The 27,355-nt window shown below is 37.0% G+C and overlaps 1 long non-coding RNA gene across 1 annotated transcript in view; it reads left to right on the top strand.

The window, feature by feature from the left end:
* Positions 1-5,198: 5,198 nt before the first annotated feature.
* Positions 5,199-27,355, top strand: part of LOC148155824 (uncharacterized) — a 426,895-nt gene continuing 404,738 nt past the window's right edge. Inside the window, exon 1 of the long non-coding RNA XR_015765101.1 lies at positions 5,199-8,250. This is a non-coding gene — a long non-coding RNA (uncharacterized LOC148155824). The remainder of the gene's footprint in view (positions 8,251-27,355) is intronic.

The raw sequence follows: 27,355 nt of genomic DNA, 5'->3' as shown, positions 1-27,355 counted from the left end.
GAGTGAGCTTACAGTGTCATGCACTGAAAGTATTTGACATACACAAATGGCATCAATGCAGTGTTTTGATGATGACAAATACATCCTTAAGTTGCGGCAGAGGGATGGTGCATAGATGTGCATCTGTACTGAGAAGACTGGTTTTGTGGACACCTCTGTTTTACCCAATATTTAGTTGCAAAAATATTTCTGTCCAGACCATCTGAAGGTGTCATGTTACCAACAGATGTTGGATTAAGGTTAGTGCTAGCAGATCACGTCAGCCTCGACAATTTACGTCAGACCTCTGCTGCTGTCCAACCAAGGTTTTCTGCTACTCCAAGATTCTCGATTTGTCCATACAGACGTTTTCCAAATGCCACTTGTTAAAAGTTCTGTGGCTGATTTAGTGTATACCGAAACAGATGGATGGTGTCAGATGAAGGATGCCTCTTCTTGCAGCCTCTTTAAATAAACATGTGGGAATACAGTAACTTATGCTTCAGGGCTGCCAAGTCCCATGCATAGAGTGTGTGATACTCACACATTTGACACTTTCCTCCAACTCCCACTCCAGCCATCCATTTCCTCATGCAGTGAAAACAGATTCGTAACTGATAACTTTGCAGCACAATGAAGGACACTCACAGGAAACAGAGAAGGCATCACTCTGCGCTGTTGGGTTTTCTTTATTCCCAGTGCTGTTAGTCTGTTCCTGTTACAGAACACTTTGAGTTGAGCTTTACACTGTGATTACTTACAGGACTAAATCCTTATCAGGAATACTAAAGAGGCCTAACAACATGGTAAATGTCGCTCCAGTCTACACAGATACACAGATGCAAAACATTGAAATTAATCTTTATCATCTTTTCTTGTAGTAAGGTATTTTATTTTTTTGTGCTATGTTGATGATATAATGATTCTCTAAATTAGTAAACACAATAGGATATGGAAAGCCAAAAGACATGAGGGGTTTTTTTAAATACTGCATTGATGTGTTTTGTTCCGAGTTAAGGGTTTGAGTTAGGGCTGTTGTAAACGAATATTTTAGTAATCGAGTAATCTATCGATTATTCTTACGATTAATCGAGTAATCGGATAAAAAAAAATATAAAATGAAATATTGGTAAATCTGGCATAATACCGGTGTTACTATCAGATATCAATATCAGTCCAATTTTTCATATTTGAGCATCCCTAACAGTTGCTTTTTTGTAGTTTAGAAAACTAACCTGTAACAATAATAGCTCACTTTCTAAGTTAACCAGAAGAAAAGTTATAGAAAAATCTGAAATTATATTGAATTTAATAACAAAGAGGCAGGCTCACAAATATGCTTATAAAAAATGTCTACAATCCAGCTTTTAGTTTATGTATTCATCTTCAGTGAGTTTAATAGATTAATTAAACTCACCTTGCCACCTAACCTGTCACGCTTTGGGTTTGAAAATACGGGAAATGCCGCCTGGAGTGGGAGGAGAGGGCGACTGAACGAACGTAAGATGGGGTGGAGGAAATAGACCAGCGGACTGACGAACCGTTAGACCGGGGGACGAACACGGGGGGAAGCAATACGGGATATTTACGACACCTTCACTGGTCACACTCAGAAACTCATCTACCAGCCATGTACGATGCGCTCCGCCACCCGTTTCTTCAGACCGGGATATGAAATTTATTGTGCGGTTCGTCGGTAAAGCTACATTTCCACGGTAAGCATCAGCTACTCAGCCGCCCGCCCTGTTCAGTCTATCCACTCACCTCAGCGCTCTTCCCGCCGTTCGCTTTCAACCAGCAGCCCCGGAGGAGAAATGCTGCCGTACTCCAGGCATTCCCCCAGTCATTTTAAGGTCGGGCATTATCATCAATCAATAAAATCCCCACGGGCCAATCTTGAAAATTGGACTTTATGCCGCTGAGACTTAGCTTTTGTCAACAACTCAGAGGCGGAAGTGAGAGCTTCGCGCAACGCAAATGAAGTCCCGGCCGGAACACGGTGCGCTAACTAATAAAACATAAATTAACGAAGCTTCGAGGCAGGTAAATTTTCCTCGAGGAATTTTAGTAATCGAGGTACTCGAATCATTCGAGGAATCGTTTCAGCCCTAGTTTGAGTCATCATATAAAATGCAGAAATGGAGGTACTCTTGTAATCCCTTGATTTGATGGTGTTTTATTTAATACGACTACCTCTAGTTGTCGATCTGCAACGCATCTGAAATTTTAATTAAAGCAAAGTTTAGATAAGTAAATTTGACTCTTATCCTGAATGAACCAGAAAGCAGAATAGCAGGTTTTACCTTGGAGAAAACCAAACCTTGCTCTTGGTCAGAGGTAGTTTGATCTTTTCATCCGCATTACAAAGATGTCTTAAAGGCGTTTCTCAGATTCTTGAAGTGGGAATCTGTTAGTTAAATACAAATAGAGTGATTTCAGTTCAGATCATTTAGAAGAAGCAATTGAACATACTACTGTTGAGAAGATGGAGGATCTATTTTAGAGTGAATTTTAAAATAAACACAATCCAAACTTTATAGTCACACTAAGCATCATAGACTTGGGAAAAGTTTTTCAAAAAGGGGCAACCATAGTAATAGTTTGTCCTGAAACCTGTCTGATTTGAGTGCCTGCTCCATCTGTTTCTACCATTTGGGCAATGTGCTCTGCCCACCCTGCCTGTTGGTGGTGGTCAGAGGGCCCGGTGGCAGCCTTGCTTCTGTCAGACTGCCCCAGGGCACTGGTGGCTACAATGTAGCTTACGTTCACCAGTGCAGCATAAAATACTTTGGGGTCCTCTCGACGTGATAAAGCGTTGTACAAGTACAGACCATTTATCACTTGCCATTTGAGAAATGGTCTGCAGCAGGGGTGCCAAAGTCCAGTCCTCAAGAGCTGCCATCCTGCCACTTTTAGATGGATCTCTACTCCTACACTTGTAAGTCGTACAGCTGAATTCCCTCACCAGGATTAATTTAGATCTGTAGAGACCTGTTAATGAGCAATTTGATTCAGGTGTGCCAGAGAAAGGATGCATCTAACAATTGGTGGATGGTAGCTCTGGAGGACTGGACTTGGCGACCCTGGACCACACAGTCTGATACAACAAGGTTTGAAATGAAGCATAAATAGCTAAATATATTTATAAATATAGACTGTTAAAAACATGAGCTTCCTTTAGGTTTTTTTAGGTTTGTGATATGCTCATTTTAGTTTTGAATAACTTTCGCTGCGTTGTTGCAAATGACGTAAAATTTGGTCAGGCTCTGTAATGTGTTGTGAATTGTAAATTTTTCTTGAATTTATATTTTTCTTCTTTCAGTCATCAGCTTTTTAAACAAAAGTACAGTAAAGGTACAATCTCTGCCTTTATTGTTTTATTTTTTCCTAATTATTCCCATTCAAAATGCATTTTTTTTAATACACCACACTACCAGTTTTGCCATTTGTGTTCATTAATGTTTATTATGTGTCTTAACTGCATAAGTTAATCATGACCTTTCTTAAACACTCAACACAAATATGTTGTTGCACAATGGTAATCTTCAAGAGAAGATTTTTGCATCCAAGGAATTCAGGTGAAGCACAATGTAAATAAGGAGACAACTTTATAAGTCAAGGAAATGTATTCAATGCATTTCAATTCACACGAAATGATCTCAAGAGACTTTCAAAAAATCATTTCATTTCAGTCACATAAATTTCATACATTGATATATGTATGTGTGCACATAAATTGACTAAATGTAGCCACAAAGCTTCTAAGTTAGCTTCCTTGGTCCTGACCACAGGCCTGCTTACCCACTCCACTCATCCACACACATGGCTCCTCTGTGTGTTTTGGCTCCGCCTACTTTGCTGGAATCATTTTCCAGACTGGTCAGGAGTGAGGTTATGCTTTCACAGGGGGGGGTTGTTACACTTTAAATAGCATGATGCATTTATGTAAAGTGCCAACAACATTCCAGTAGCTCTTGTTTGTAACCAGATACAAAGTGTGAAAAAAAAAAAAAAAAACTGCATTCATTTTTCACTGTTTATCAATCTTTTTTGCCCAGGTCCACGTATTTGTCTTTAACTGTATTCTCCCCCCACCCACCCACTCCCTCCTCTCAGTAATTGTCTGGGTCTGTGGTAATGGAGCAGACCTGACAAGCAAACTCAGATAGCGACTGGAGGCAGATAGAAGAGGAGTGTGAGCTCTCTCCTCTATATCTCCCCATCTATTACTTGTGTCTGACGGAGGCAGGAGCGCATGATGGATGGATCCCTCGCTTTAACTCTGTCTGCTTCTCACTCCATTTACTCTGATCACTCTGACTGACTCATTTTTCACCACTTGGTTTCTCTTCATGTTCACATTACTCAGTTCTTTCATTTTTCTGTAATTTGTCTCTCTTTGGCCATATTTCATTTATTTTCCATCTGTTTTCTTCACTCTGTGATCCATTCTCTTAACTTACATGGCAGGATGTGTGTTGCTGGATTTGTTTGTGCACACGCTAGGATTTAAATGACGGGCTTGTCGCGTACAAAAATAGAGATTCAGATTTCTAGAGTGCAATCATCTATCACTTTGTATTTTTAACATTTATTTATTTGCATTCATTCATTGGCTTACATTTTTCTTGGCTGTGTATACATTTGAAAGTCTACTGGAGGTATAGAGGCCTGTAAGTTAATTGAATCAGAGTGTATTGGACACAGATGGTCATTGGCTTTGCCATGTGCTACACAGGACGTAGTGAAGAGAGCCACCAATAAAAATTTCCAAAGTCCTGACAAACATAATTACCGTCTGTCAAGTTTTGTTTAGACCACTTCTTGATTCTGCAGGCTTTACAACATGAAGGGACACAAACATTGTATGTGCTTTGTAAGTGTAGCAACATGGGCTGCCTTTAGTTGAAAAAGTAGTAAACGGCTTTCTCCTATCGAATGTTTTTGTCCACCACAAACAACATACTCACCACTTAAAAGTAGTTTTTCCCTTCAGTAAAAATCCAAAAACATAACATAACAAAATTCTATAATACACAAACAAATATGGTAAATAAATAAATAAATATGGCTTTAATGTGACCTTTCTATTTTGCTTTACTTTATAACAAAAAGTAAGCCATTGGAAATCGAGCTACATTTTCACCTGCTGACCAGAAGCTCTGCTAGACTTTCTCAATGCATGATACAAAATCCCAGACTGCTGTTGCTGACCCAGCCACCTTTATCAGAAAATATTAAAAATTCACTCAGAATATCAACAACAGGATGGAACCTTAAGAAATACCTTCTTTTCTCAAGACGGATCCAGACATAATGGATGACCTGAAGAAAGACAACAATCGTCACGTATGAAGCCATAGATTCATGTAGTGGAATTTGCTCATGTTTTTTAATTTGCTGTTGGAGGGAACAGCTGCTGAAAGAAATGGATTAACCTCTCAGTTTGAAGGTTGATCACAACTAATTACACACTAGATTTAATTATTCTCTCATGTCGGGTAAGCTTATGTACCACGTTCATGTTCATAGAGAAAGTTCAGATTTTACAAGTGTGAACTACAGTTTCTATGAGACTGAACCTCAAATCAAATTGCCAGAATTTGTAGAAGAATTGCATATAGTTCAGAAGAAAACATACATTTTATGGAATTAAAAAAAAAAAAAAAAAATTCCGCTCCCAAATTGTGAAATTTATTAATTTAAACTCTCACTAAAAACAATGGCTGTAGTAGAAAAGAAAATCACATCCGGTGTAAGCTTTTTCAGGCTTTGTCTTATTCATTTGACTCTGTGGTAAGTCAAAACTTTAGAATTTTTCAAGTTTCAAAATTGGGTGTGCAAATCTGGGAAGCATGACTCACAACAATACTAACGACACATCTGTTGGCACTGTTTAATTGAAACAAAAAATATGCATGATTGAGTGTTCTCTCTAAAAATCTGCTGGGTATGAATGTGTGCACGCATGGTGAATTGTTCTGTTCCCCCCCTGTGTTGTCATGTGATAGACTGGTGACCTGTGTAGGTGTACTCCACCTCAGCCCTACCAAGAATACTTAATTGATATGTTGAACTTCCAACTAGGCCGGTCACAACAACAAATTTTGCTGGACAATAAATTGTCCAGAAGTTTCAAGAAAAGACTGAGAATCGCACCATCAGCAAAGGATCTCCTTTGCTTTCTATAATGCTCATCTCTCATATTTCATTTCGTAATGCCAGGTCAAATTGTGATCCTTAAAGGGAAACCAGGCCCCCCTCCTCTGAAATCCAAACCCCAACCCTGGAAAAAATTTGAAAAAATTTGAGCAAAATGTTTTTTCTATTTAGGGGTGAGTTTCAGTTTAAGCACTACTGTGTTCTCCACACACTAAGCACACAACTTTACGTTCGACGTCAGCAGAGAAATAGTCCATGCTTTGTTAAAAACTCTGCATTCTTCTTTTAATTAGTTCATATATTTGGAGCTGCAGTATTTAACTTTATTAAAAAAAATAATCATTTTTTTGTTTACCTTTTTGTTAGAACTAATACACTGCCTGATCAGAAACAACCAATCAGTACCATCAGGGTCTTAACACTGTCAGTCATGCGTGTGTACACACTGCTCACACTCTCCCAATTGCTCTCTTCTACGCTATAGTTTATAAATTACCAGTTTTTGTATAATAAGTTGTTTCTTTACCATTGAGCACTGCATACAAAAAAAAAAAAAACATGATTGGCAGCACTAAGACCTTATGGGTATTAACGTTCAAACTTTAAATACTTGCCTGATTACAAGGAAATATATATATATTTTTATGAATTTTCAGTTTATTTATGGCTTTTGTATTTCTTAAGGCATCTTAGATTTATATTCTTTACAAATAGCACTGTAAACAATGCATGGAGAAATGTCTGGACTCATTTATGGCTACCAGTTTCCATTAAAATCATTAGATTTATCAGTGGCAAGACATCCAACCGCCTTAGCAGTTCAAAAAATTGTGTTTTGAAACAGACTGTGCTGGGCTGAAATGTTCCTCCTGACACACTGCGAGTCTGATAGTCGATATGATAGTCGGATACATAATTGCAGCTTAGAGCACAATCGGTTGCAGGTAAGAAGCTCTTGGGAACGTAGAAGGTAGTTTATAAAACTCAGCGAGAATCCATGCTTGGAAAAAGAGAATGTTGTGAACCAAAAAAATAAAAAAATAAAAATGCCAAAAATCGTTCATTATTATTGTTTCCATCTGTGTGCTGATTATAATCTGTACTATTACATGGCTTGAAAGGCTTTGTGGGGCATTTTAATTGTCTGTACTTTCTGGCTTGCTACTGGTAGTTATAATATTGACTGCATGGTCATTGCATTCAGTGCTTAGCTGGTAACAATTCCCTTATGTAACAATTAGTCTTTCTGGGAAGCTTGGTCGTGTTCAAAAATGTATTTCTCTCAGTTTCTGAAAGGAAGGGAATCTGTAAGTGCTCTGAGAGTTTATAACAAATGAACATAATTCTCTCAGGAAATCAAAAGCCATTCTTCATTTTTAACCAATTAATGCTTTATCAAGTGTCTCACTTGGGACACATTTTCTGGCTTTCTAGAAAGAATATTTGTATTATGCTTTTTTTTTTTACTTTTACTAAAACAATTTTCAATTTGGTTCCCCTTTACAAAGCCTGCACAGTCCGCACCTTTTGCACATCAGAAGGTTCCACAAAATGTGTCTGACCTAAGAATGCTTCATTCAGTGTTTGTTTCTATCTTGCTGGTTTTCTTCCGAGTCCTAAAGCAAATGCAGAGGCAGCAGAACGTTGTAGTGCTTAATATTTGCGTTTGTCACATACAAACAGTATGCAGCAGTATGAGTTCCTACTTATATTGCAAATCGTTTGCAAATATGCCTTGTCTGGCACTTCCCATTAATTATGATTAAAAAGAAACTAAGTGTGTGTATAATATATAATATTCATATACTATTCATACATGAATGTGTGCTGAATGGGCTGTTGATGTGTTCCTTTATGTTGCACCAGGCACATATTTTTAGTTGAACAAGCTTAACAACCTTTGATTACTGGCTACTTTGAATCAGAGCACATGAGGATATCCTAAAGCAGACTTAGAAAAATATGAAAATGACAATAAAAAGAAAAAAAAAATGGCTACACAGTGGCACAGTGGTAGAGCTGTTGCCTTGCAGCAAGAAGGTTCTGGGTTCGATTCCCGGCCCCGGTCTTTCTGCATGGAGTTTGCATGTTCTCCCTGTGCATGCGTGGGTTTTCTCTGGGTACTCCGGTTTCCTTCCACAGTCCAAAAACATGACTGTCAGGTTAATTGGCCTCTCCAAATTCTCCCTAGGTGTGAGTGTGCATGGTTGTTTGTCCTGTGTGTCTCTGTGTTGCCCTGCGACAGACTGGCAATCTGTCCAGGGTGAACCCCGCCTCTCACCTGGAACGTTAGCTGGAGATGGGCACCAGCACCCCTCCTGACCCCACTAAGGGACAAGGGTGTAAAGAAAATGGATGGATAGACATAAAAATCAGGTCTAAGTGTTGAATAATAGTCATTGGAGCCCAATTATGGCCCAGAATTCGGTAATAATGCTCCACATCGCTTTCTGTTGTAAAGGTTGGTTACAGTGGGATTACGTTTTTAAACACCGGTCACTCATAATGTCAAGAACCATTAAGTTACTGGTTAGTATTTTTGTAAGGAAAAGGATACTTTTTTTTTTTTTTTTATTACTAGAAAAAATTGCCCTTATGTTCTTTAAAAGCCATTATAATGCTTTACTGTCAGGTATTTGTTCTTTCCTAAACAAAGTAAATCTGTCTTCAACTTATTCTTGCCCTCAGTTGCGCTGTGAAGGTTGAAGAAATTTGTTACAGGACATTAATGATGAAGTGGTGGGAAAGTTTAAATCGGGGTTAAGTTTTAAAAACAATAATAATGACATTTGTCATCAAAGAGCCATGTAATTTTTGTCATCGCCTCGTTATCGTCTTGAAAAAAAGAGTCGTCAGCAAAGTAATTTCGATTATAGTCACTGAAATTAACCCTGCGACGGTCGTCAATCTTCTGCATGGCACTGCAGCTATTCACCCAGCTTTAGCATTTTACCATCCAGAGTTAACTTTAGAAACACTTTGTGCCTCTTGACAAACTCAGCATTGCTCTGTGTGCACATAAATTAGACCTGTTTTCAGAAAGGATTATCAGCTGGCTAACTGCACTTGAGGGGGTCGTATGAACTGGAACATCTGGCTGATGCTTCTGCTGCAGATCAACTGAGGACGATACTCCTTTAGAGAACTGGGACCTATTTGCTATTAATGTGCTAAATATTCAATGAATAAGGTCAAACTCGAACACAGATTACTCTGCAACAGCCCCAGGGTTTGACTGTCCAGAAGCCTGGCTGCCATAATTTATATAAATCTATATTTTTTTTCCCCATCAAACCTCATTTTGTCTGACTTATTCTAAAATCCCTAAGAAGTGGTTCTACTCAGGGTGAGCTTAAAATAATTTCTCATGCGGTAGCTGCTTATACGACATTTACAAATGATATTTAATATTTCTAGTATTTACAAGTGGAACCCTCTGTGTAAATCTGTACGCGTCTGTGACAGCTGGAGAAGTCCTTGTCCCAGCTGTTGTGCTTTGCAGCCAACTCATTGAGCTGGCAGCTGTTATAATCAACTTGCTGTGCACTCTCCATTTCATTTTACAGTTATCCAGTGGAAATTTTGAGCTGTTTTGATCACTCGTACCTCAAATCCGACTCTAAAATGTGTCATGGCTGCTGGTTCTACACCTTGCCAGTCTGCTGTGGTTTCCGTCTCAAGACCTGCGACAGTTCTGAGACGTAACGTTAATTATAGTCAGAAGAATTATCATTTAATTGGCTCTTTCCCCTGAGGACATTTAGTCACGAAGAGAACATGTTATATAACAAATAAATAGGTCAAAATGTTAGAAAACAAAGTGCTGCTTAAAGAAGTTCTCTTGGGCAAATTTTTTAAGACGTTTGTGAGGTCACGTTCACAGAATCCTTTTTCGCCAGCTTGTAGATTGCCTGTTTGCAGTCAAATTACAAAATCCTAAATTAATTTCTTTTATATTCTGGCTGTTGTGTTCGGGGAAATGCGACCAAACAGCCGATGCTCATTTCATTGATTTTACCAGCTGGTTTCAGTTTTTGCAAATCAATTCAATTAAAAAATATATTTTTTTAAACCCAGAGGGAAACTAAAGGTTGTTCTAACTCATGCTACACAATTTTCTTCAAAGAATTGTTGTAGATGGTGACTACTGTGGGCAGAAAGGATCGACTGTGGTGGTCACTATTACAAGAAGCCTCAGACTGAAGACAATTTGCTGTTGCATAACAACTTGTGATTGGTGTAAGTTACACGTTGTTCAGCCAATCCTCTGAGATATATAGCTTTAGATATATATGTAAAGATGTATATCTAAAGTGACTTCATGCTGATTTTCAGATGTTGATTTTCCTCTTCACAAACCTTTCTGCGTTATTTGCCATAAAGAGGAAAATTTGCTTATTAAAATGATCACAATCTACTTGTAGTTGTTTTCTTTAACTTATCTAAACCCAAGGGACAATTCTGCTAACAAACTCTGTGACACTTTGTTTGAAGGGGTGTGCATAAGACTGACAAGACACTGTTAAAAAATGCCAACTTTGCATTAAATTATCATAATTTACAAAATCCTGCAAAATTGGCACTTTTAATGGACTTTTAATGCAACTTTTAGAGCAACTTTGCATTAAAAGTGTCATTATTTACCGAATGACACTTCATGACAACTGTCATAAACATTCATAAAGACTCCTTCATGTTCATGCCAGATGTTATGTCATGTTTTTGACAGTGTCATGTCAATCTTATGCACACCCCTTCAAATAAAGTGTTACCACAAACTCTCATGACCTGAAAGAGAAACAAGCTTCCTTTCCATTTGTGTGTTAAGTTTGTATGAATAAGTGTAATGATCTCTTGAAGGAAAGAAAATGCTACACGTTCTTTGTTTTTTGTTGTTTTTTTTATTGCACAAAGACATGAAAATATCTAGAAAATATTTGATGTACTAGGAAGAAATTAAAAATTCTGTGTTTTGATTAAAGTCAGACTATAGACAGTATCTAATATGCCTCCATATTATGCTGACAGAAAATGTTCTTCCCTGGGATTCTATTTTGCTGTAGGTATGAAGTTGCAAGCCTATTTACAGAACACATGACTGTCACTGGTTTTGCATCAGTGCTTGTTTGGTTGAATGGTGGAATTATAATCTTGACACAATAACTTTATTACAACTTGACTTTGTTGTTGATGCGGTTTTCCGACTTCTTTTTTATTTAAACTCGGATCTCATTAATTTAGTCTTGGTTTATTCAGTGAAATATTTTTTTTGAATGAATGTAGCTTGACTGAATGTAGCTTGATGTGCTTTTGGGTCCTGTGGACTTGATAAAGTGCTGTACAAGTACAGCCCACTATGCCATCTTTTTATAAGTTTTGATTAATATTTTGGAGTAGAATATTATTTATGTCTTATTTGTGGGGACAGTTTACGGTATATGCGAGTATTACATACTATATAATGCCTATAGTTTCATGTTGCTATACTGGGAAGCTGATCAGATGTTCTAAATTATTTAACTTTGCTAATTATGCTAAGCTAACAAAAGGTGTTTTATTTCTGTCCTACAGTTTTACTCCATGCTAAAATGTGTATGTGGTTCATGAAAGTAAATTGGAGCTGAAGAAACTACATATTAATTTGACTGGAGTGAGACTTTCTGCTGAATTGTGAGACATACAAGGAGAGCAGAATAATTATAATTTTGTGAACTCCTCCAAGAGATAATTAAGTCTTCCAAAGACTTATCCATGCAACCTCATGAAAAAGATATTTTCATTGTCTAACGCTGCTTCAGTTCCTAGTTATAATCTCCGGGGACTATATTTGTTACTCTGAAAGACATTAGTGATCAACAAAGAGTAAATAATGCAGTCATTGACATTATCTTATACTCCCTCTTTTGGATTGCTTGGATCCAAAAGCTGTAAGGAAAGATCATTGCTTGCCATTTAATTAATTAAGAAACTGCTGTCAAGTAATATAACAAACTATGTCTTATCAGGCCTTGCTAAACGAGAGTTATCTATCTGAAAAGGAGTTAAGCTTTCATGCAGTGTGGTAAAAGCAAATCCCTCTTTCTTGCACTTTGTCCCTTCTTTCATCAATCATACGTTGCTGTTGCGCCAAAATAAACTAATTTAAAACAAGCTTAGAAAAACTTCAGCATATAAGCGGAACTGTTTTATAAGCATCAAAATATGATCCGCCTCAGGAGCTCCTCCATAAATTAAATCAAGTCTCTACACTAAATGAGCATGTTGATGTGTAACAGGGGAAATGTATAAAACATTTTTTTTTTTTTTTTCACTTCAGGTGTTTTATTTTAGCCTGAAACGATGTACGTGTCCTCTAATTTAGTCCTGCTGACAGAGCCATAAACAGTCTAATTTCCCTGTATGACAAGAAGTTGCTTTAACTTATCCCAGCTTCATAAGGTTTTGGAATGTATGCGAGTGTTTGTTCTTTCTGCAGAAACATCCCTACCGATGCAGTTTGTGTGGCATTCCGAGCTGTAAGAGCACTCACTTGATGGATTGGGAATCAGAGTGACATGTAATTTAACAATTGATCCCCATCAACCCCTATTGTCAAGTAGTGCAGGACGCACTCCTTCCCTACAATATACAATATGTATTCACTGTATTTGTCCGTCTTTCCCTTTCACTCGCAGACACTCCAGCTCACTTAGTCTCAAAGTCTCCGTCTTTCTCCTTGACGCGTGAACATCCACACACTGGCTCATCTTGTTACATGGAGGTTACGTCAATAGCAGAGTTAGGGACCCTTTTTACACCCTAAAAGAAAATCAATTAGAGCCAATGATTGGCACACCAATTTGTGCAGGCGCGTAATGTTTTTCACCTACCCAGAGCTGAGAGAGAGTGTGTCTGGCTTCTTGTCTGCTTGAGTGTCCCTAATGTCTGCCAGATATGAGGGAAGAAATTACCTTTCAAGTTCAGGGCTGCCGCTTCTTATGATATTAAACCAGTGAAATACCTTGGACTGTGTGATCAAAGGAGAGCTAATGACTCAACTCTTTGATATGAAATCTATATTTTCTCTTCTAGGATGTTAGTTTTGGTGTTTCATTATGTCACATAAAATATTTTCTATTGACATGTGGAACATGCATTCAGCAGTTCCAAAGCAGCTGGTGATCGTTTTTCCAATTAAAATTTCTTGCGCTGCTGACCAATTGTTTGCCTACATGTAAGCCTAATGCTAATGTTAGTTGTTTAGTGACACAAAGGGGGGTATTGTCAGCAAGCTACTTCGCAACTATTTGCGTGTGTGTGTGTATGTGTGTGTGTGTGTGTGTGTGTGTGCGTGTGCTCTCTAGCTTAGTGGAGGAATAAAAGTTGGCTTTAGGCTGCTGACATACTGACATTCTGCTGAAATTAATAATTTAGTTAATTTCTGCTGCATACACACCCCCATCCTAGAGTGTGTATGTCGCTCCATCCTATCTAAGAGGGGACCTGTGTCGTTCTTCACCAGCCAACAGTGGACCTCTGTCGTTCTGTACAGACAAAGTGGGGACCTTAATTTTTCCTGTAATGCCTTTGACATGTTCTGGAACTAAAAAATATACACACATTTATTAATTTATTTCTGTCTGTTTGTCCAAGAAGTTCAGAAGTAAAGATATTTGATAAAAGGTAATTTTCTTATTTATCTGGAGTGTGTATTTGTCTTTAGAAATTAAATTTGTCTTTAAAAATGTGCTCTGTAAATATTTTTTTAAGCTGAATCAAGTTGTTTTGATTCAGCTTACATATTGTTTTTGTCTTAAAAAATAATTTAGTTAATTTCTGCTGCATACACACCCCCATCCTGGAGTGTGTATGTTGCTCCATCCTATCTAAGAGGGGACCTGTGTCGTTCTTCACCAGCCAACAGTGGACCTCTGTCGTTCTGTACAGACAAAGTGGGGACCTTAATTTTTCCTGTAATGCCTTTGACATGTTCTGGAACTAAAAAATATACATACATTTATTAATTTATTTCTGTCTGTTTGTCCAAGAAGTTCAGAAGTAAAGATATTTAATAAAAGGTAATTTTCTTATTTATCTGGAGTGTGTATGTCGCTCTATCCTATCCAAGAGGGGACTTGTGTCGTTCTATACAGACCAAGTGGGGACCTTTTACTTTCTAATAGGTTTGACATGGGCTGTTTTAAATTTGTCTTTAAAAAATGTGCTCTGTAAATAAATTTTTTACTCTTTATTCTGATCACTTTCTGCTGCAGATCCCTTCGCTATTGGAATGTCAGTTCATATACCATTTAACCTTTCCATGATGAGGAAACATTTGACAAATGTTGGGATCTGTAGTTTTTATCAAATGAAATAGTTCACCTAAAGTTGTTTTGATTCAACTTACATATTTTTTGTCTTAAAAAAAATCTTCTTTATCCCCCATCCTGGAGTGTGTATGTCGCTCCATCCTATCTAAGAGGGGACCTGTGTCGTTCTATACAGACCAAGTGGGGACCTTTTTTTTTCTTGAAATGCCTTTGACATGGACTGGAATTAAAAAAATATACACATATTTATGTGTCTCTGTCTGTCCATCCCTTCTTTATTAAGAAGGGACCTGTGTCGTTCTTCACCAGCCAACAGTAGACCCCTGTCATTCTATACAGACTAAGTGGGGACCTTTACTTTGTAATGTACCACCAATGTACCACCTTAAGAGACAAAATTCATATTAAAAATATATATTTGTTGTTGATACTGCAGACCTTGTTATTAATTCATGCCATCATTAATGGTATTCAAAATATTATTCATTTTCCCTGATGGCCATTATGTCACTTTTTTGGGTAATATTTGTATTGAAAATAATTAATTATACAACATCACCCAGTTAAATCATAAATTTATTAAAATAGTTAAAGTAATTGTAGTAAGTAAATCCTCTATAGGTCAAAAATGGGTAGAGTCAGTTGTATTGCAGTATGTAAATGTCCCCTCTTTGTAAGGTAAACGTCGCTCAGAGATCTAGGTCCCCTCTTGGCAATTTCTTTAAAAATGATTAAAAGTCAAATCTTCAGTTATATTATGGTAATAGAGCTTTAAAATAAATTTTATTATGGGTTTTTACTTTTTCAACAAACTAGAAACAGAAGTCCCCTCTTGGTAGGACTAAACTGATAGTCCCCTGTTGGTATGGTGCGTATGTATGTGTGTGTGTGTGTGTGTGTGTGTGTGCGTGCGTGTGTGTGTGTGTGTGCGTGTGCTCTCTAGCTTAGTGGAGGAATAAAAGTTGGCTTTAGGCTGCTGACATACTGACATTCTGCTGAGTCTTAGATGTTTTGCAACCATAGCTGGATTGGAAGTGCTATTACTCCAGCGCTGTAAGAGGCAGGTTAAAATGACAAAACCAAACTTCAGAGCAGACAGAGTGCAGGAGGAATTTAGAGCAGCGTCAGCATCAAATAATCGTTATGCTGCGGGGTTTTGCCAGCATCAACTTAAGATGTGTAATCATTCACTCAGAGCACAATGAAGAAAGTCACCTTCTGGTGCCTCTGTGTTCTGCTGCAAAATGATAATGGCTGTTGTTCCTAATTTTGCTATTTTATAAGAACGAGGCTTATCTTCAGCTGTTCCCAATTAGAGTCAAACCCCTCATGATTATTTTAATGTCGCTCAAAATGCACTGTATGAAAGCATAGCTTATTTGCTAATATTATTCATGAATGATCTCTGGGTGTTATTTTAGCCATTTTTATTTTGATCTGGTGGTGTGTAGATGTAGCTGTGTTTCTTAGTCACCCTTTTCTTTATTAAAAGTAAGGGTATATTTGTATGTTTGTATGTGAAAATTTACCTGGAAGTTATGCATGCTGATACTTGGTAGTTTATTCTTTCATGAAGTCTTTAACCTCACTGTGGTCTTGAGAGATGTGGTCATTTTTTTTTATATCTGTGTGGTTTAGGAAATGAATGGTCTGATGGGACAAACCCCCGGCTTTCTGACCGTGACATTTTCCGTGTTCCTCCTGAGCGACACGCCGAGATCGCGGGAGGGTTAAACCAATTTGATCTTTAAGGTTTGCGCATATCAAATGTTTGTGTGTGCAAACATGTTAGCACACACAAACATGATCTACACATAGGTGCACAAATGATTGCATAAGGAAAATGAGGAGATTAGCAGGTGCAAAACATATGCTGATCATCTAAAAGTTAGAGGTTAAATAAAGTAGTTCCGGACTTTATTTTGATTGGTCTTTAAATGTTTTTACTTGCCACATTGTGTACCACATTATTTACTGAAATATAGTGTTATTATTGTTACTATGTCTTCAGCGCAATGGCTTTCTTTTTTTTTTTTTTAATGGCCACTCCATTCTCCAACACTCTCAAATGATGACAGATAGCAGTCTGCACCACTCCTGCATGGGAACTCAATTGTACTCAATCTTTGTAGATTGCCTGCAAGATACCCATTTATTGCACATGTGGGTTTTTTTTTCTCATGCTATTTAGCTCTCTGTATTTGAATTGTTGTAGATCAGGCTCTACAGGGTTCTGCATGGTTGGGGAAACCAGTTCTCATTGCTGCAGTTGTGTAACGAAATGCATAATTTTCACCAAAGTCGAAATCCTTGTTTGGTACAATCATGGCCAATGAAGTCGATTCTAACTAAATGTGTTTTTGTTCATAGCTAGTCAGTCACTTTCATCTATGTTGATTTGCAAGAAAGTCAAATGGGTTCAAAGCATTACTAAGTAATGTTGGCTGTCAAGTAATGCTCTGTATAGTCTCTGTATATTGGAGAAGCTTTGAGGTCAGACAAATTTATTGAGCTATGTGAAGTCACTTTGCACTGTTTTTGCATTCCTACAACTCCTCTTCCTTTTCTATCAATTCTTCATTTCTTTACAACTGGCCTTCTGGTCACCATAGTGACTCAGCCTTTTCCCATCCAGAAACGCAAATCCCAATCCTGCTCCCTCGCCTCATAAACACACACTCAAGGACATGCAGCACCAGTGTGTTGGTGCCAGAGGCCTGATGAGAGTAATGACAGATTAACTAATGCCTAACGGCCAGAGCTGGCCTCTCCCTAGGCAGCTCATAAACAGCTTATTTCTCCTCTTATCTCTCCCCCTCATATTCTTCTTTATTGTTCTTTACTTTTGCTTTGTTCTTTGTCTTTTCCTATATCTCTTCATTCTTCCTTGGCTTTTGTTTGCTTTCTCTCCTCAAGCCGTTCTCGTGTTGTTTGAGTGAAGGCGCTGAAAATTTAATTAACGATGGAGTTCACCTCACCTTAGGCTAACCAGGCGTTTTTAGGACGCTGTGGGGCACATGAGATTAAAAAATGGCTACCAGAGGATTTAACACAGTTCCCAGATAGTGACAAATTATACTAATCATGCATTATGGTTTGCTCAGTGCATGATTAAAACCATGTGTTTCATTTTACCAAGTCCAACCTTTACAAGTGGAGCATCTGCTTCATCATATGCGCTTATGCAAATCAGCGCTTAAAGAAAATCTATTTCTTTTATTCAAATTAGAAGAGGCCCGGCCCTAACCTCTTATTGTGAAGCACTGTTAACAGTCCAGCACACTGGAGAGCAGCTTGTGGTCTCCCATTGCAGCAGTCTTGGAGGCTAAGTGTTAAAGGGCTGGCTCAATATTGACAGTCTGTGCGCAGTACAACTTCTCTTGACTCGCATTAAGCTCTACCAATAAAGAAAACACTCTTAATAACTAACTAAGAATTTGATTTAAGTTGAAATAAATATTGCAACTTGATTTCTTACTGCTATCGTTAAAGCTAGAGGTTCTTTAGAATAATTAAGCATGAAGCCAATGGGAGTAAATAGTAAAGTCTTCAAGTCAGCACTCCTCCAAGGAGTGCTGTAATTTAATCCTCTGTCAGAAGTGATGCAACAAAGAGCACAAGCAGCACCACACTTCCTGCCGAATAGTTAGTTCTAGTTTAGGATGACTATCCTGATGCAATAACTGTACAAGAAACTTTTAAGTTGCCAATGCTGTAATCAGGAAAATACAACAAACGTAACCATAACTAATTTAACAATTTTGGTGTAAGAGTAAAGAAAAAGGTTGTTACAGAATAAGTTTATTTTGTGCATCCTGCTCAACATGCTGGTAGTTTTTTTTTTATTTACTTACTAACCAACTTATGTTTGTGTATCACAAAATGTTTATCAGGTGGGTCTCAATGTAAAGAAATTAAGCAATTTCTTTTTTTCATACTTTAACCGTTTGGAGATAAATGTGGGTACATTTCCAGGAAAAATAAACTTTAACCAGACACTTTGAAGACGCTCTGATGCCAGATGGCGATTTAAGGAATCACTAGAACCAAACATTTTGAGGTGTTTACTTGCAACTTCGACAAGAAAACATTACAGGCAATAGAGAAAAATGAACAGGCTGAAAAATGTAACCCAAAAAGAATATAAAGACGTCTACGCAGCAACAGGAGAGAATAAATTGATATTTTTTGCAGTCCTAGACATTCAAAGTACACAAAAAATGTATTTCAGGCCTCAAAAGGTGGATTTTACATGATGTGTCCTCTTCAAATGAGCAATTTATCTGTCTGCTGTTGGTTGATACTCTGGAGGGCTTAAGTCTTTAAATGGACAATTAAAAGAGTGTTAATTAATTATCAGTGTTAGGCCAGTAAATGAACTACTCATCTGGTAAGACAAACCTTTTATTGGCCATAATTTTTTTTGTTATTTTTTCCCAAAGTACAAGTGATCATACTGAGCCATAAAAATGCACAGACCAATACCACAAGACTCTACGATTCCAGGTTGTTGCACATCCAGTTTCTGCATAGTATTTAATTCAGGAGCTTGTATCTTGTAGTTGGGGGTAAATTACCATTTTAATCAAAGACATGCCAGCATATTGTTTATGCAGAGCTGTTGTACTTTCTGTACTCTCAAACAATGCTTAATTCAAGCATACCTTTGTCTATAATATACATAAGGTTTCAAAAATTCAGAAAGTATGTTGTTACTGTGTATTGCAGCTGGATTTGTCAATATTTGTGGGTCTACATTGCACACTTCCTGCATATTCACAAAAGCTGAATTGCAGCTGGATAATACTAACTGTCTGACTGTAACATTTTTAATCGCACCTGAAAATAGCTAAGAACCGAAACAGCATCCCTAAATTGATGTTTTCTCCATTTACTTATCTAAAAAAAATAAGCTATTTCTTGCAGTATACAGTCCCAAAATATACTAAGCACAAATTGAAAGCATGTAAAACAACTCTAATTGTGTTTGACTCTGGCTCAGTCACCTGCCAGTACAAGGACATTGAAAACTGCAGTGCTTCATAAGCTTGTTGTTAGTCAACGTTAGGTAACGGGAGCCTCTTTTGTTACTTGTAATGCCCTACAGTAGTACTGATACCAAAAGAAGCATGTTTTTTTTTTCTATATTTTTTTAAATTTTGAAGTATGACAATAATGATGTTTATTTCAATTGTTTGAACATTGAATTACCCTGTTTATGGTTTGCTACCAGCCATAATATTGTAACTATTACGTGTAAATTTAAAACCATGAGAAGAAAGAGGGGATGCATTTCGTCCTCAGAAACTGGGAAAGGTTGAGAGAGGATAGGTCAAGCTTAATCCTGAAAGCCAACTTGTTTGAGGCTACAGAAATCTTGAAACTGGTGAAGATGTTTAGCCTCTAATAGGAAAATGACCCTAAAGATACAGCTTGAGTTATAATGAAATCATTTAGATCAAAGTAAAATATATAAAGTCGTAAAATTGTACAGTCAATGTCCATTTAAAATCTAACAAAGAATTAGTGATTTAAACAGCAGAAATGAGACAAAGCAAAAATGTCATTCTTAAGATTGGCTCTACAAAGAATTGGCCAAGGGAGTACAAAATACGGATGCAACATGCAACAATTATCAGATAAAATCCTAAGGACATTTGTTGAAGTTTATCCTTGTAATGATGCGATTTAGGGGTAATGTTATGCTAAATATAGTATTATTAATAGCCTTGCAAAGCACTGAAAATTTAGAACAAATCCTATTCTGGTTTCCTTCTTCCCAGCAGCTGGTTGTTGGATTGGCACAAATGTGGGCGCAGCGTGACTGTCTGGAGTCTGTTTTGTAGCTCTTAGTATGACCCCTTGATGATGATTATATAATCAAACAACACGCAGTAGTAGAGCCATCATAAGCAGTGGGTTCCACAACAAACACATAATTTCAAATGTTGCTGTGAAATAGAAATTACGAGCATTTCTACAGACAAAAATTGTAATTCAGTGCAGATACATTTGGTCAAATTTAGAGCTTAAAGTGCTGTCAACATACACAGCTGAACACACCCTTTTGAAAAAAAAACAAAACAAAACATTTTTCTAGTGTGTGACATTAAATAAGACTAAGTTATTCCTGCTTGAAGTCAGTTAGAATTTCATATCTGTTTGCTGAATGCCAGAATGAGTAAAGAACTTTTAGAACGCTTTTTTTAAACGTCAAAGCTTCAAATGTCCAAGTTTACATACTTTGTTCATTTTAAAGATGTTAAAAAAATACCCTGCATAAACAGAGCATGTCTTTGTAAGCTTTCAATACTTTAATTCACAACAACTTAGGTAAATAGATGCACCTCTCAGATATGTAACCTCCGATGTCTGAAACCTTGGGAAAATCAAAAGAAATCAAGCAACATACTCCCAAAGGAATTGTGGACTTCCACAACTCTTGCTTTACCTCAGATGCAATATTATGCACCGTGGTCTCTTTGCAAATGATTACACACAACATTAAATTTCATGTCTTGCCATCGTATCTTTTTATGATGCAAACAAGTTTTTTGTCCCAAAGATGAATAAGTCTGTGAGGGGAACTCTCTTTAACCCCAGAACAAAAGTAAATGACTGTAAATATATTGGCTGAAGCTGGTGAGTGTGTCCACAATGAAACAAGTCTTGTGCAGATGTTAAACAAAGATGAAGTAGTAATTACTCCAAAATCAATTGGCAAATTCACAAACGGACAAATCCTTAACTTAGGAGACATGTCCTGTCATCTGATAAGATTAAAAAAAATGACTTGACAATAATGCCCATTGTTGTTGCATTTGGAGGAAAAAGTGTCAAGATTGCGAGCCTGAGAAAACCGTCCCAACTGTGAAGACGGGAAATGGCATCATCAGGGTGAGTGAGTGTTTTAGTGCACTGGATAAAGTAGACGTCTTCATGAAGAAACGACACTAAAGGAACGTCTTACGGAAAACATTAATCAAGAAATTAAAGCCTGGACACAAATGTGTCTTACAAATGGACAATGGCACTAAGCAAAAATTGGGAAAAGATGCCTAAAACTCCCCTAAAAACAGAAGCTATTAGTGATTCAAGGTCCAACAGTGAGAAAAAAAGACCATGTGTCTTTATTACATACTCTATGTAAATATCTATAAATGCGCTGCAAATTTAACATTTGTAAAGAGGAACATAACAGGGAACCATGCTGCTTAAAATCTTTGCTTTATTTTTGGGGAAAATGTTAAAATCATTTCTCATTTTTCCAAAACTGAAGTCGTAATTTAATACAGGTTACACTTAGTTTCTTTAATTGGAGGAATGTAATTCTCAGCACAACACAGTATGCAATGAAAAATAGTAAAGCATGCATAAAACAAAGCATAACTGAGATTAATACAGTGTGCTCTAATAATGGGTTCAGATAAGTACATTTAGGAACAGATTACGCAACCGCAAAATTAAATATGACTGCTTTACTTAATGTTATCTTAATCTTTCTAAGTACCTTTGGCACCCTGACAGGTAGCACTGTATTAAAATGGTTCATTAGATTTGGAGCTATAATTCAATAATGACTGGTTCAAAGTAGATCTAATATGTCAGTGAACCCAAAACATTTTTTCTTCCCACATTGGCTCAGTTAATAAATCATTACCATCGTGTCAGACATATTGGCTTTATAGAATTTGGCCCTGTCACAGCTCAGTTAATAAGTTTCTGGTGTGAACGTGTTTGAGGTTTCGCTCTGCAGTCGATTAGCTGCAGCGTTTTTGAATGGTGCTTTTTAAACTGGTGAATCAATATCTCAGACAGACAAGCATCACGAACGGAGACATTGATGCCAGTGACTGTGTAACTCTGCTCTTTATTGCTTCTTTTTTGCTTTTCTTTCACTGCCTTTTCTTTGCACTTTTTTTCCCCTAAGAGGCTATAAATAGCTCTTCTGTGTCACCATCTGGCTACACAAAGGCTGCTCACCTCTGTATTCGCTAGTCCGTGTGACTTCTGGGAAAGATGACAGCCTGTTGGCTCAGATACCATGTTACTCTGGCCTCTGCAAAGCAGCAATAGTGTCAAGCCAGCTGGCTGGTGGCACAAAGTTTAGAATCATAACATACCTCTGCTGCCCAGACTCGCCTTGCTTAGCCATCCTTTGCCCCGTTGCCCTGCAGCAACCTTACATTTTTTTTTTTTTTTTTTTGTGTCCCGGATCACTCGTTGCTGTGGAATGAAGCTGTTTTGCTCCATTTACAAAGGAGATAAGACTATATGTTCTCAAAGAAATGGTTTGTAATGGCTGAGCCTGAAGACATGTCTAATTTTGCCAGTTCTGCTCTATTTATTCATAACTCTATAGGGTTTAATGTTGTCTTGCGAGGTCTGCTTGGAGAGAAGGAGCAGAGACATTTCCAGTGAGAGGATTTTTACCAGTTTAAATTGGGACTCAAACCTATTCCTTATGGCTCTTCACAAGACATGAGAAGAAATAGGCTCTAATGAGTTGTGCTTTTAAACAAAGAAACTAAACTTATACTTAGAAACAGTGTTGATAGCCTTCTTTGAAGCCAGAGGGACTGGATTAGTCTCAGAAACGCCTCAAATGCACCTTTAGGAGAAAAGGACATATGATTGAAATTGGATGGTTTGCTTGTATCATCACAGATGATGAAGTTTTAACAGATTTTTAAAAATAGGTGAAAGTTAATTGAAAGACAGTCAAATATAAAACAACATCCTGACTCGGTAGGCCCGAATGCATGTGCTGGGCACCATTTTTAAATTTTTTATTCATTAAGTAATACATCATATTTTGCACCGGCGTTTTAATGTGGCAAAGTGGGAACAATTTCAAGTGGTAAAGATGATTGTGAAAGGCACTTCAAGAAGAAACATATTTAAATCATCTACTCTGTACTTCACATCGTATTAGTGCCTAATCAGGCACAAAGCAATATCTTGGGTTGACCCTTCTCCATATCTTCTGCTTCTTTGCCTGCTCTAACTTAAAGTCTGCTTGTTTTATTATCTTTGGTAGCAGTGTTTCAATTTAGCTTTTTTTTTTTTCAAAAAAAGAAAAGAAAAAAAGGGGTGCTGGTGTCAAGGACACCTAATAAGACAAATCAGTCCCCTTTCTTTTGACTTATTTTATCTCATATTGGGTACTTTCCATATGATTCATATCTTTTCTATAAGAATGCAATAAAAAGGAAAATGAACTGAGTAAAAATGGGGATTAGTCATACCTTCTATGCAAGTTTCATTGACTCCGGCGTAATAGAAATTGCTGCACACACTTGATAAATTTTGCATTTAACAAAATGGAATCAGTCAGCAAGGTCGGGAAAGCAGCTGAAATAATGAACGGTTGAATAGCCGGATCAATGGGGAGAAAAAAGGTCCAGACTGTGCCTGGTTTAATCCCAAAGGATAATCACACCATCTTTGATTTCTTTTCCTTCCCCCCCTATTCAGCCCATTCCCTCATCCACTTCACCTGCTATGGCTATTTTCTGTAAGTGGGTTTTTGTGTGTGTGAGCGCATTATACAGTGATCCCGTGTTCATCGCATTCTTTGACACACTAACCTTCGTTCTACAACTAATCCAGATCAAGCTTCCCTGTGATTGTACTAGGAACTGTATTATATTTTAAATCTCTCTACACGAGAAACCCAAAGGGCTTCTAATTTTAGTTTTGAAAGAGGAGTCTCCCTATCAAGATAGAGATATAGATTTTATTCCTCCTGGTGTTGACATTGTGCTATCAAATTTATACTGAGAATAAACACCATGTAATTCAGTAAATGTGTAGCAGTGATGCGATTACACTCTGAAATCCAGACAACTCCAGATATTAGGATTTTGGCATAATATCATTTGGTAGCTTTCTGAATAACCAATGTGTTTTTTATTGGCCACAAACGAATTCTATCAAAATAATTCATAATTTGCTGTCTGTAATATCAGCATCCATGGGTGGCACTAAAGTTCACAAAAGTTTGTAACAGTGGTTTATAGCGTAAAGGCAACGTTTCATAAAGTTAAACAGCTCAAATTACAAACAGTGACTCTTGTGGTTTTTGGGGTTTGTGTACAAACCAGGGCACTAAGTATCTAATATTGAAATCCTCATCTGACCTAATAACTATCATCGCTACCTAAAGTAAATGATAGTTATTAAAACCCAAAGTAAAGTTTCAACATAAACACAAAGTAAGTTCTAGGTCCTACTAAGGGAGTTTTTCTTTTTTTTTTTTTTTGTCCTGGAAGAATGATGGAGTTTATCACACTGTGTGGTTAACAAATGAACAGAAAATATAAGCGTTGCTTATTGTGTTAGCCACACGACACTGGTTTGTACAAATAGTAAATCAACCAGTCACTTTTTATGTAGAATCTTGCTATGGTTGGTTCCAGCAGGATAAGTATAATAAGTCAGAAACCTCTAATCTTTTCACTGTTCTCCTCTGGCCTCCACTGTCACCAGATTTCAATTCAACAATACACCTTTGCAATGAGATGGAAAGTAGATTTGCATAATGAATGTGCAGCTGACAAAAGTGCAAGAACTGGCTGATGCTAATCTTGTCAATGTGGACCAGTCTTCTGAGGAGTCTTTCCGAGACCTTGGTGAAATATACACAGAAACTTTACCTTGAAGAATTAGGCAGTTCTGAAGGTAAAAAGGAATCTAACTTTGTAATAGCATAAAATGACCAGTAAGAGTAAATCAAGGAGATATTTCCACAAACTTGTTTGTGATGAACTTTTTCTGTGAGACTCCTTTCAAGTGTTTTGCATCTGTCACCTTTGTATTTATTGTGTTCTTATTACTCTGGTCTCTCTTGTGTACTCTCAAGTTTGGATTGAGCCTAGAGAAAGATCTAATTTTTCTGGTTCTGCTCTATTTCTTTGTGCCTCTGTGGTGCTTGATGTTGTTGTTCGAGCCATACCATATGGGAAAAAAAAAACCACTGACATAGTTTTCACCATACACAGGCAGAATTTCTTCTCTTTTCTTTCACTTAGGTCGAAACCCAAAATAGGTTACGCACTTATCTCTTGTGGTTCTCCACATGACAAGAAAAGCAATATGCCTTAATGAACCTTGTTTTCACAGCAAGAATCTAAAGCCCTTAATTGGATTTTTTATTGGAGGCATTCTCTGATGTCTTCCTTAAAATGAAATAATTTCTTAAAAAGTAGCATAGTATTAGAGCACAGTGAAAATATATTTAGACATTACACTGTGCCTGTTTGTTTGTGTTTTTGCACTAAGAATAGTCTCTTTGTGACTTGTGTAATTAGCAAAAGAGCTTGTGGGATGTGTTTCAAACATCTCTTATAATATACAAGATATTTCTGAATATAGAATTATGGAAAATGAGATTGAAGATCGGGGTTCACGTTTTTGTAAACTTTTTGAAAACTAAGCAATTAAATGTAAAGAAACATTTTCTGTAACTGAATCTCAAAAGGTGCAAAATGATTGTGCAGATTTTCTCACTTTGCACATTCAAGTATTTGACCATAATCTTTAAATACATTTTCTAAATTCACAACAAAATGCATGAAAAAATTATATGATACACTTTCCGTACAACTAATGAGTTTTCTCATTAATTTTTGGATGACCGGCTCAAGTCATCCAAAAACAATTTGTCAGGTTTCTATCACCGGTCGACTGATTGGTACGTAACATTTCTTTTTCTTTGCCGGAACAATTTGTCTGCAGCATTCTTTCTTCGTCCATTTAGAAAAACATAAAATAAATGCCATGCTAGTATTTTCATGAACTAATAAGATGTTATCTATGCTGGGTATTTTAATCAATACAATTGTAACTAAATAAAAAAAACAAATTCAATGCGCTATAACGTGAATGTCCCCCAAGGTAGATGTTTTGTTAATACGATATGCTCTGGCACACTCTGTGTATATTTAAATAGGATTACTTGATTTGGTACTGATGCATTTCAGATCAATTTTTGCAGTGTTGGATCACATCGTTCCACCAGGGGATCAGTACATCAGCAGTACATAACAAACATTAGATGCATATTAAAGTAATGTCTATGAAAATGTCCAACTCAAAGAAAATATAGCAGACCAACTAATCATTTTTATATGCAATTCCTGGTCAGCGTATTTGCTTTGCATAATTACCAATTTTAAATCTCCGAAAACATGCATATTGCTAAATTGATTTCCTTAAAACTGTTGCATTAAGATTCGACAAGATGTGCTTTAATTGTATTATTTGTCAACACTCAGAAAGTTCTCAAAATGTCACACCTAAAGAGTTTTATAAAACTCTCAGAATTGATTGTCTTCTTTCAACCACCATCAACAGTGTTAATATTTAGTCTAATCGCAGTTGACTTCGTTCTGCATAAGTTACACTTATTCCTTTTTTTGTACATGTAACTGTCTCAGTAAGCTCTGGGTGTTTGCATAACTGGAGTGCTGCACTGTGCTGAAAACGTAAGTGTATGAGTAGGAGTAGATGCAGACGCCTTTGGAACGAAAAATATTCTTTGAAACCTTCCCTAAAAATTCTATGGTAATATCGACTATCCTAATAATTTAGGAATCACTTAAATTACTGCTGTGTAAATCTGTGTTGTTTAATTGTTAATGCTTAGTTTATTTTTGTTTCCAAAGCAATTACTTAGTTGTTTTTGCTAGCTTGAGAATAGCTTTTCAAGGTTATCTTTTAGTTTACTTTTTCTCTCTCTTATTCAAATACGGATAACGTAAGCTACATATTAGTATTGATCACCTATAATAAATAGTGTCGAGCTAAATCACACCCGCCAATCCTTTGGGAAGTCTGAAAAATAAGAAGAAATATCCCTAATTGTTAAGACTGACAATAGGAATGATGACTCAAACACGATG

Source organism: Poecilia mexicana, unplaced genomic scaffold, assembly GCF_051168715.1.
Source record: "Poecilia mexicana isolate PSO_F unplaced genomic scaffold, ASM5116871v1 scaffold_13, whole genome shotgun sequence".
Taxonomy (NCBI): domain Eukaryota; kingdom Metazoa; phylum Chordata; class Actinopteri; order Cyprinodontiformes; family Poeciliidae; genus Poecilia; species Poecilia mexicana.
Note: the sequence above shows the minus strand (reverse complement) of the source record. Positions and strands in the feature narration are given on the sequence as shown.